The sequence below is a fragment of the Cynoglossus semilaevis genome, chromosome 5 (assembly GCF_000523025.1).
Source record: "Cynoglossus semilaevis isolate Cse_v1.0 chromosome 5, Cse_v1.0, whole genome shotgun sequence".
Taxonomy (NCBI): Eukaryota; Metazoa; Chordata; class Actinopteri; order Pleuronectiformes; family Cynoglossidae; genus Cynoglossus; species Cynoglossus semilaevis.
Genome location: NC_024311.1, coordinates 5860764 through 5870770, shown reverse-complemented (window position 1 = coordinate 5870770; position 10007 = coordinate 5860764). Strand labels below are relative to the sequence as shown.

At 39.2% G+C, this 10007-nt stretch overlaps 1 long non-coding RNA gene across 2 annotated transcripts in view; it reads left to right on the top strand.

Annotated features, from left to right (window-relative positions):
- LOC112487032 (uncharacterized) overlaps positions 1-3831 on the top strand; it is an 8292-nt gene extending 4461 nt beyond the window's left edge. Inside the window, exons 1-3 of one of the 2 annotated variants that reach the window (XR_003049738.1) lie at positions 713-1131; positions 2769-3331; positions 3436-3831. This is a non-coding gene — a long non-coding RNA (uncharacterized LOC112487032). Of the gene's footprint in view, positions 1-712; positions 1132-2768; positions 3332-3435 lie in introns of those variants that run through there. The other variant, XR_003049739.1, reaches the window with a different exon arrangement.
- Positions 3832-10007: the final 6176 nt, after the last annotated feature.

Genomic DNA, 10007 nt, shown 5'->3' with positions numbered 1-10007 from the left:
AAGAAAATTGCATTTTTTTATAAAATAGTGATTTAGCTGTCTCAGCGCATTCCAGAGAATTAACTATACAAGAGACTCATTACCTTTGAAAAATAGTTTTAATCAAGTTAATTAGTCAGAGTTATGTAAACCAATTTTAACAATTAATTTAAGCATTTTTAAATGAATTAATTTATTCAGACATTTTTACCACTTCACTTTGAACAGTCCTCCAGTTTCTCACAGAGAACAGATGAACAACAGTCAATTCCAGAGTGTCAAAACAACTACATCACTAATGTTTTTGGACTGAGAGGGAGCTGACGTACCTGCAGTAATGTGATTAGTCATATCACTCTTTAGGCACTGATCAGAAGCGAAGCCAGAAAAATGGGTCAAATGAATTTCTCATAGTCTTTTGTCCCACATGTTGCAACATCCTCAATTCTATTAAGTAACTTCTTTTATCTTTAACATAATCTCCACTGTATTTGAGTGGATTCCACTCATTTTAATCAAACCACTTGTTGTTTTTTAATTGTTATTAGTGCTGTCCTGTTTGCTATATGTTGAACCAAAGGCAAATGTGCACCCTGGGTTGACAATACACAGTTAGTCTCCTGATTTCTATCTGTCTTCACCAGGTGATTTTAAAACATGCAGTAGAACACCAGCAATAAAGGAGAGAACAGTTTCTTAAAATAAAGGAATATAATTTTACCACTGAAAGGAATACTTCCTTTTAAAGTATTTCCCGTATATCTCTAATATTTTAACCAACCATTGGCTGTTTTCTAGCTGCACTCGGATCTCTCTCGGTGTCATTTCACCCTATTTAGTCTAAAATAGCCTAAATAGGGTGAAATGACACGAGCTGCTTAGAGATTGGGTAGAAAAGAAGGGCGGGGTTACCAAATCAGACACACCTCTGAGGTGAGTGTGGAGGGAAAGTCACACAAGGAAGCAGGAAGTAAGAACAGTAGTGAGAAAGGGAAAAAACACATGTGACAAAAGCAAATGTAAGAAGTTAAAGAATGACTTCTCCATAACCAAGAAATGTGGGAATGAATGGCAGCTGCAGGGACAAATGATTAACTGTTTGGTTTCCGTGGAGATTCTGTGACAGACAGAAGTCACAGGAGTAACAGAAAAGTAAGTATTCTTTATGTTTGTCACGCTGCTCACACAGACACTTGTATTTCACTTGTCCAGTTTTAGATCTGAGCAGGTTCTCAGTCACTTTTCACATGTTCAATCCTAAAAAGGCTTCTTCAGTTCTACTTGACATCCTGGTATTTAGTCCTGACCCAACTGAAAGGACATTATATTCATCTGGGTTGTGGTATAAACAGGGCTCACTATGATGCACCTGACATGGTCAAGAGGTCACGTAGTTTCTCCAAGCTGACATAAAGGGTTTTTTCTCCACTCCTCTCAAACAATCTGTGGCCAAATATGTACAATTTTATTCTTCAAAAATGAAAGTGTTCTCAGGGTGCAGAATATCACCTCAGGCCATGGTCCTGGCCTGAGAGCCTGCATCACAACATTGTACTGAAGCAGATAAGCAGATAAAGTAATGAAAGAAAACACAGTTAGTCCATGCACAAAACAAGTTTGTTTTGTGTTTCAAAAACGTTTTATATTTATGGCTGTAAACATTCTGTCTTCTTCTGCACATGTGGCATAGAACCACTGACTGTCTGTCTGATGGTGGTGACATTTAAACTGCAATGAGAACTACCACACAAAAGACAAACCTTGGTAAAAAAAAAGATGTTTTTACAGAAAAAAAAAAGCCTGTCAAGTTTCTAAACTGAACTGCAGTCTCCAGTCACATATGCTTTTATACTTGTTTTGGTTGTTGTCAAATTCTATTAATTTATCTCTGTTGTTGAAACTGTTGTTCACTTTGATGGATGTTTATTAAGGTAATGGAAATCTGATAAAAAGCTGATGTAATTTCAAAGATTGAAATCATCAGAACATCGGGGCAGTGGTTGCTAAGGGAGCTGACTTGAGTCCGGAAGGTTTCAGGTTTGAGTCCACCAGCTGCCAAGTTACCACTGAGGTGCTCTGGGCATGGCACCATCCCCACACACTGCTCCCCGGGCAGATTAAAGCTGCCCACTGTTCACTTTGGTGATGGGTTAAAAGCAGAGGTCACATTTGGTTGTGTGCTATGGTGTGCTGTGTCGCAATGACAAGGAGTTCACTTTAGTTTTTATTTATTTTTTGTATCATGTAGTAGTGCTGTAGGTAGTACTAAACTAAAACATGAAGGAGTTAACAAGAAATCAACTGGAAGAAATCAAGAAAATACTTAGTAAGTTAGTTAGTACTGTAGATGTACTGTAGTCCAGGTAACCACAGTTCAAAAGGTACCAAGAATCAACAATTCTGTATGTTTACTATATGACACATTTACCCCAAATGTGTGCAGGTATCAAGTGTGGACATTTTTTCAGGACCAAAACATACCGCTGCCACTGTTAAATCTTTACTGTGGACATTCTTCTTCCCTGACCTTTAAAAAAAATGTTTTCAGTGTCACTGAAGTTTATGCAAAAAGAAACTTGCTGTTAATTTTTTAAAACTTTGTGCACAAGTTTCAGCTAGAACTAGGACGGAGAACGATTTGTATGTTTTCCAACCCCACAGGTTTCACTTTCTCTGCACTCACTCTCATTTTCTATTTCTTTTAATTGTTTGCCAAAACCCCTGCATCTGTTTTTCATTCTATCTTACCTTGTCTTTGTCTTCACTTCTCCCCTGCTTCATTTCTTCAGGGCCATGGATGGAGCCTCTGGAAAAGTCTGCTTCAGCTGCTGCTGTTGACAGAATCAGGTTTTCTCCTCCCACAGGGGAAAGGAAGTGTCAGGATGGGGAAGAGACTAAGGATGGTTGGAGGTCTCACATTAATAATCCCATTCATACACACACTCACACACATATGCTCATACACAAATATGCAAATCACTATTCATAACCAAGTATCTCCTTATGTGCTGACAGGAGCTGAAGAGACACGGAAGAAAAGAAAAATGGGTATAACGTTGGACACAAAGCTGCGTGTTTGAAACATCTCTCCAAATATTGTTCAATGTACAAAAATACATTAAGATATTTTTGTATGATTTCCAGAGAGTTTGCCTATAAAATATACTGTATATGAGAATGGAGAAGTCAATTTGCATGTTGTTATTTGCACAGACTGCAGGAAAGAGTTTTTGTTTTCACCAAAACACATCAAGCTCTAAATACCATCTCTGCAACCAGGCAGGGTTTTTTTGGAAGCTTCAAATTCAGGTCAGACGCCCGTCTTCCACTGGACATAATCATCAAATGAATTGTGAGTGACTGTTGACTGAGGACCACGTCTTCGAGTTTTAAAGCAACTGTTCTGCTCACGTGCCTTTGGTAAAATGTCCGCCTTTAACATGACTGTGTCAACAGGAGAGAGCCACAATGTTTGGAGGACCAACAAAACGAAGTGGTGTGATTTCTGAGTCCAGTATTTTCTCCCATCTGATTGGAGAAATCCTGACTAGACACACCCTGACCTGGTGAGTTTTTCCTGAATTTGTAAACATTTAGCCACATGAACTGCTCCAGATGTTCAGCCTTGTTGTCTTCAGGTCATACTACAGATTTCTGAAAAGATTTTAAAAAATGTAAATATAAATTTAAATGAGTGTTTTGGGTCATCATACTTTGTTGTTTAATTCTCTCTTATCTTTCATTTTCTTGAAGACGTGTGAAGTGTAGTGTCCATATGGCTGAAAATCAAAATCAATTATCCTGTTTGCGAAACCTAACTACTGCTGATTGAGTAAAATGTCAAAAAACCTTTTCTACAGTTTCAATATATTTTTGAAGGAATATCTAAAAACTATAGCTGTGATCTTCGAAGAAAAAGTCTTTGCGAGGATGAGCTGATAATTTTGCTTCATTGCATTTCCTGTAACAAAGACGACTCCAACTGACCTGTGCTCGAGTTAATCATAAACTGGTCTTGTATTAGCTTTTTTATTAAAATTCTTTGTGATGCTACATAAAGACTGGCTCAGTCCAAGGTTCCCACGCATCGTTAAAGTCAGTCTTTTATTGATTATGATTGCACCAGAGAATTAATCTTAATGTAAGGAGCCAGTTGGTTGGCTCCTAGTAGAATGGAGGACGATCATTCACGGTCACAGTCATCGATCCAATTAGTTTAATTGAACCTAATGTAGAGCGGGAGGCCAAAACAAAGATTAATCCTTGGCATCTACGAACCCAAAGGAAATACAGCTCATATGTTTTTCTTAGCTCCAGTCACAGGCTAAACTAACTCACACGGAACAGCAGAGAATAGACTTGCACTCTGCTCATTTCTGCTCTGCTCCCCCCCCCCTCTTCAAGGTAAAAATATGCAACTTCGAAAAGGAAGAGAAGGAAGTGGTTGGTTCAGCANNGTCCTAATTTTTGTGTTTTGAGGTGACCAGTGCTGCTTTAACTGAGGCTGAGGAAGAAATGAACTGCACGGCACATGTGAATGTCTAAGATCCTTTAACTGTGTGTGTAATTTTAAACATAAAGGCCCAAACAGGACACATCTGCAAGTCATTTATACAAAAATAATAAGCCAAGCGTTCACACAATGCTGTGAGTGTGAACTGAACCAAGCACATGAAGAGAATATTACATCCTCTCCGCTCCTTTACAGAGAGTTAAATATACAGTAGGTCAAACACTAGTGTGTCGGCCACAGTAAGTGTGAATTGCCCCCGCCTCCACACTGGGAGAAAATAACTTCCACACGTTGTCATATTTTTCTCCTACCTGTCATTTCGTCGCTGCCTGACATGATGGAAGCTAATGAAGTGTCGCAGCGGTGAAATACGGCAGGCGTGGATGAGAATCTGTACGATGTGTGAGGGAGGGAAAAAATGCAGCTGAAGGAAAAATTCAAAAAGTGACATGTATCAGGAAGGAAATATTGGAGGTGGAACATGTGACAGAGGTCTTGATGGTAGTCCAACAAACCAAGCCTAGTGGAGAAGATGAGGATCAACCTCAACAGGGCTCGTTGTTATAGGCCGAGTGAATATTATATTGATGCAAAATGTAAAGTAATGCATTATATAGGTGTTTGGAAAACTATGAACTGACCATTGGTTCACTATCACACTATTTATAAGAAAAATAGTTATACATGCAAATATTATGCAAATGTATTAATATTATGAAATATATTTGATAGAGAAGGTGCAGGACACTGCAGAGTGGTCATGATTAATCATGATTAATTGAGATGAATCAACATTCCTAAATATGACAAAAACGTTTTTTCTCTATATATTCCTGGAACAGAACATTTTTGATTATAATACTAAAATATAAACACTTAGTGACACTCTGTACTCTCAGTGTCCTCTCTCCTCTGTCTCTTTAATTATTGAGAGTGAGCTGTTATATTCAGCAGTTTGCAGCCCAGTCAATCATTGATCAATTTACTGTAAATGCATGTATTAAAAAAATAAGAAAAAACACTCAGAACATCAATCCCATCACATCTCTGTGAGGCAGTTCTAAGAAATGGCTGCATTTATGGGATTGGAATACATCAACGCTTCAGTGAATGCCTCACTGTAACTGTCATGGCTCTATTCTCTACCATTACCATCATTATTAGCATCACATCAACCGACTCTCACCTGTTTTTCTCTCTCCATCTCTTGTCTTCTCACAGCAGCCTCGTTCAGATACAATCAATACCTGATGAATGCGTTTCACTCCTCAGCCTTTGTGTCAAACACAGAGAAACGAGGCAGCTTTTTATTTCATTGTACTTGAAGATATGATGTTGATTTCTGTTGCTTGAATGGCTAGAAGAGGCTTTGGTGGGTCACTGGTGTTAATGTGGAAAACAGAATTCAAATGTTTCTTGTTAATGTGGAAAACAGAATTCAAATGAGAATTCTCATTTAGAGTGAAACGTGGTATTTTCTAGTAGTGAATATTTATGCTATAGTTGTAGTGGCAAAAATGACACACAAGAGGGGAAAAGACGATATCACTTATGTGATAAACAACCACCCATCTATGAGGAGGAGGCCATACTTTGTGTTTTTGTCTAGACCTAGGAATAGATTCCTTTATTATTCAGAAATGTTGCAAAGTCCCAGCCTTAAGTTTGTTCACTGTCTCACATAATGGCGTGCCAACTAAACCACAATGTCAGTTTGCAAACTATGGATTCAAATAAATGATAAACCAGAGGCTGAACTTTCCAGGGAAATGTAAACTGACAGTAGTCTTAATTTGACAGAGACTTCACTTCTTTCTTCAAGTCTTTTCTGACTCTGAGCTCTGTCCGCTGGGCCTTTGTTAAACTGTGTTAATTGTTTAATCTCATCTCACTGAACACGACACTGATTGTGCAGTTCCGTTACTATTTACCTGCCATTGTGGAACCTATGGGCATCAGCAGCAGACCTGCTTTATCCTGCAAAAACCTCAGTTCTGCCGAGCGAGCAGCAATTAGTGTGTGGTGGGCTCAACAATAAGAGTAAAATGCAACGCTGACATGTTGTGCTTATGGCGGTGCTTTTCTTTTTTACCTTTGGAAGTTCTTCAACCTTTGTATTATTTTTAAAATGCCTCAAACTTTTACTAATTGGAGGAAGAATTGTATAAATGATCAGTGCCTGTGGCAGCAGCCGGCCCGAGGTAGGGTCATAAATCACTCCATGAATTACCTAGAAGTACAGACCGCATACATCAGTTGATGAGCTCTTTTCTTCTCTTTCTCTCATAGGGTCTGATTCAGCAGCAGCAGCAGCAGCAGCAGCAGCAACATGGATTCACATAAAAACAATGAAGGTGAAATTATGCTCTGATTGGATTGCACACTTTCCATATAAAATCTTAAACAATGTGTGGGATTGTTATGATGGATTGTGGCTAAAAAAGGAGGCCAACATAAACTGCACAAGCTTTTCAACAGTATTGCAGTTAAACAGTCAGACTGTGCCCTGGAGTGCCACCTCGACACTGTCACATTGATTCAAATACATTAGACATGGTAAGAAGTTTTGTTTTCAACCACAGAAAAAGGTTGATTCTAAAAAACAACTTTTGTGTTTTTGTCATTTATTTCCTTTTAACGTTCTCTTGTGACTTCCTAACACCTGCTGATGGCTGTGCTGCTGCAGAGGAGTATGGTGTTGGCAGCAGGAGAAGAATGGAGGCTTCCTGCTTGACGCAGCTTTGTGTGGGAGTGATGCTCTTGTTATCGGTCAATTTTTCGGCAACCGATAATTTGTGCAACCTTAATATGAAGGCCAATGTCATGAAAATGAATATTGATACCATTGCAGTGAGAAACCAGGAATCCAGATTTTTCCACTGTAGTGTACAACAATTCGTGGTGCAGCTGGAGGAATCTTAGAATAAATCTGAGCTTCTAAATGTAACAAGTCATAAAATATTATTTATATTTGGATGGTGGTGTGTTACTACTGAAGTTCATGAAGTTAAATGGACCAAAATAAATCCACATTATGAAACATTAGACTTTTGGTCTAATATTTCAGAGCTTTTCTGGGAAATCTGTAAAATCTCACAGACCAGGTCTACTGGCTACAGGTAATCTGTTGGGCTCCAATTTGTCTCCACAAACACCTCCACCAGGGAGCTGTAGCTGTAATGATGGCTGATGGAATTACAGTGAAAATATTGATCTGTGGTCCACTGAAACGCCGGGCAGGCCTCCATCACGGCGGCCAGCTGGAGTTGGGTTTCAAGGTCTGTTTGTGTTCCTGGAGAGCACGAGAGGCCGCGGAGGACCACCAGTGGTGGGATTACATAACGCATCGGTTGGACAAGGAAATCTGGATGATTGGGTTACATACAGGAGGCTGCTGGTGTTTTAATTCAGACAGGAAATCTTAACTCCCGTTCATTTCCTTGTTTTCAGAAAACTCCAATCTTTTATGGCCTGTGATGTCATCGCTGTTTTACGTCCTTGGATTCCATCTGAAAAATAGTTTTGCTTCCATGCAAACTCTACATGCATTCACAGTTTGTGTGTGTATTCGATTGCAATCATAATATTTTTTACCAAGCTCTGTCCCAGTGGTGTCATTTCAAGTCTTTAGGACAATTATGAGGAGTTGGCTACAAGACAATTAAGTAACTGTTAATTTCGATTTTCTCCTGACACATTTACGAGGAAATGCTCATTGAAACAACCTGGCCCACAGTTAGAGGAGGACTGAGTCATGGCTGCAAGATCTTTTCCAGCTTTTATTTATAGCTCTTTTTACTGCGCATATTATCCCCATTTTTATTGTTTTATGCCCTTAATAAAAAGAACACACAGAGGGAGTCACTATTTTGCCGGCTTTTAATGTGATTATTCTTTACACCTCTTGCATAATTGCGCGCAAAGAGAGAGATGAATAAAACTTCAAAGCATCGCAAATATAATCTGCAACAACTTGTTTTTCTGAGGGTCTGATTTCAGTCAACTCCACCCACAGCTGCATCCAATCAGGATGGGAAGTAGGGATACAGATAAATATGTGCCCATGGTTCCAGGTTATCTGAGGCCAGAGAATTCTCCAGAACGGTGCCTTCTGATTCTGACTGAATGGATTTGATGCTGCAGATGTTTTTATTAGTCCATCATTCAAAGACAGTTGTACAATTTTCAACACAAAGTGTTGAAGATTTTCTTTTACAATTTACAACAGTTAAAATGATTTAAAACTAACACCCATCCCACGCAGCTCTGTCGTTATCTGAAGTATCTGAATGGAGTTTGTAGTCAAACTCTGCGCAAACTTATTGCTTCACATCCAAATCAAGTCCAAATCTCATTCGTTTGATTTCAGTGCCAATGACAACATTGCTCCACAAACTAAATTGAAAATGTGGCCTCACAGTCTTTACAGATGAACGGGAGGAATATTAAAAATTGAAAAAGATTTGTGTGATCTCCGAACGCAATGCCTTTTAGATTACAGTGACCCGACACTGACCTATAATTGTGTTTTAGTTGCGATTCTTTTTTTTTTATTGTTGAAATGATGTTGCTCATTATGTCTTCAGTTAGCAGAAGCTTGTTCTGCTGAGAAGAATGACAGTTCTGTCCAAATGGTCCTGCCTCTCATGTCACTAATGCCACAGGGTGATATTAATGAGTCCATCTTGTAGCTGCTATAGAACTGTCCCGCGTGTGAGCACAGGAGAAAACTGATCTAGTGCTGCATCACCAAAAAACAAAAACAACATTTCTAAAGCTGTGTCTGCAAACAGGCAAAGAAAGACAATGAGGAGAAAAAGAGTCAAAGACGAAATCTTTTATTGAATCTAAAAACACGTCGGGTGTTGTTACACCTTACAGTAACTAAAGAAATCCGAGTAACTTTCCCTGAGGCACAAACAGTGCTGTAACCAATGAGGTCATTCCACCAATGAAGTGCATAAACAGCAGCTTACATTCAAGTCAACACAGGTTTGTCAATATGGCCCCGGGCTGTTATTATAGCCTCTCTATCTATATCTCTTGGTCAGACTAAGCCATGTGCCCTGGAGTAACTGAGGTCACTGCAACTTTCCGCACAATTAATGGCAGAGAATTTGGGCTGGAACTCATACCAGCAGCTTTTACTCACTGCTGTTTAACTGTGAGTCATCAGATTGGAGAAATCCACTTTTAAATCAGTGCTGACAGGCAGGTAATCATCTGTAGTGAGGCTGTTGTTCTACAAAGGCCCAGCTTCATTTTTAGCAACATGTTGTTTTGAGTGGGGAATGATGTCATCTCAGTGTTGGCTGCTCTGCTGAATCCCTTTAAACTTAGCATTAAGCTACAGTGGGGAGCGAGTTAACCAGTTGTTTCATTGCTTCACAATGAAATACAACTGTCCACTATGGATGGATGGGTGGGTGGATGGATGAAATGTATAAAAGAAAGAAGGAAGGAAGGATGGATGCAGGGACGAACAGAAGGAAAGATGGGTGTGTGGTAAAAGGAA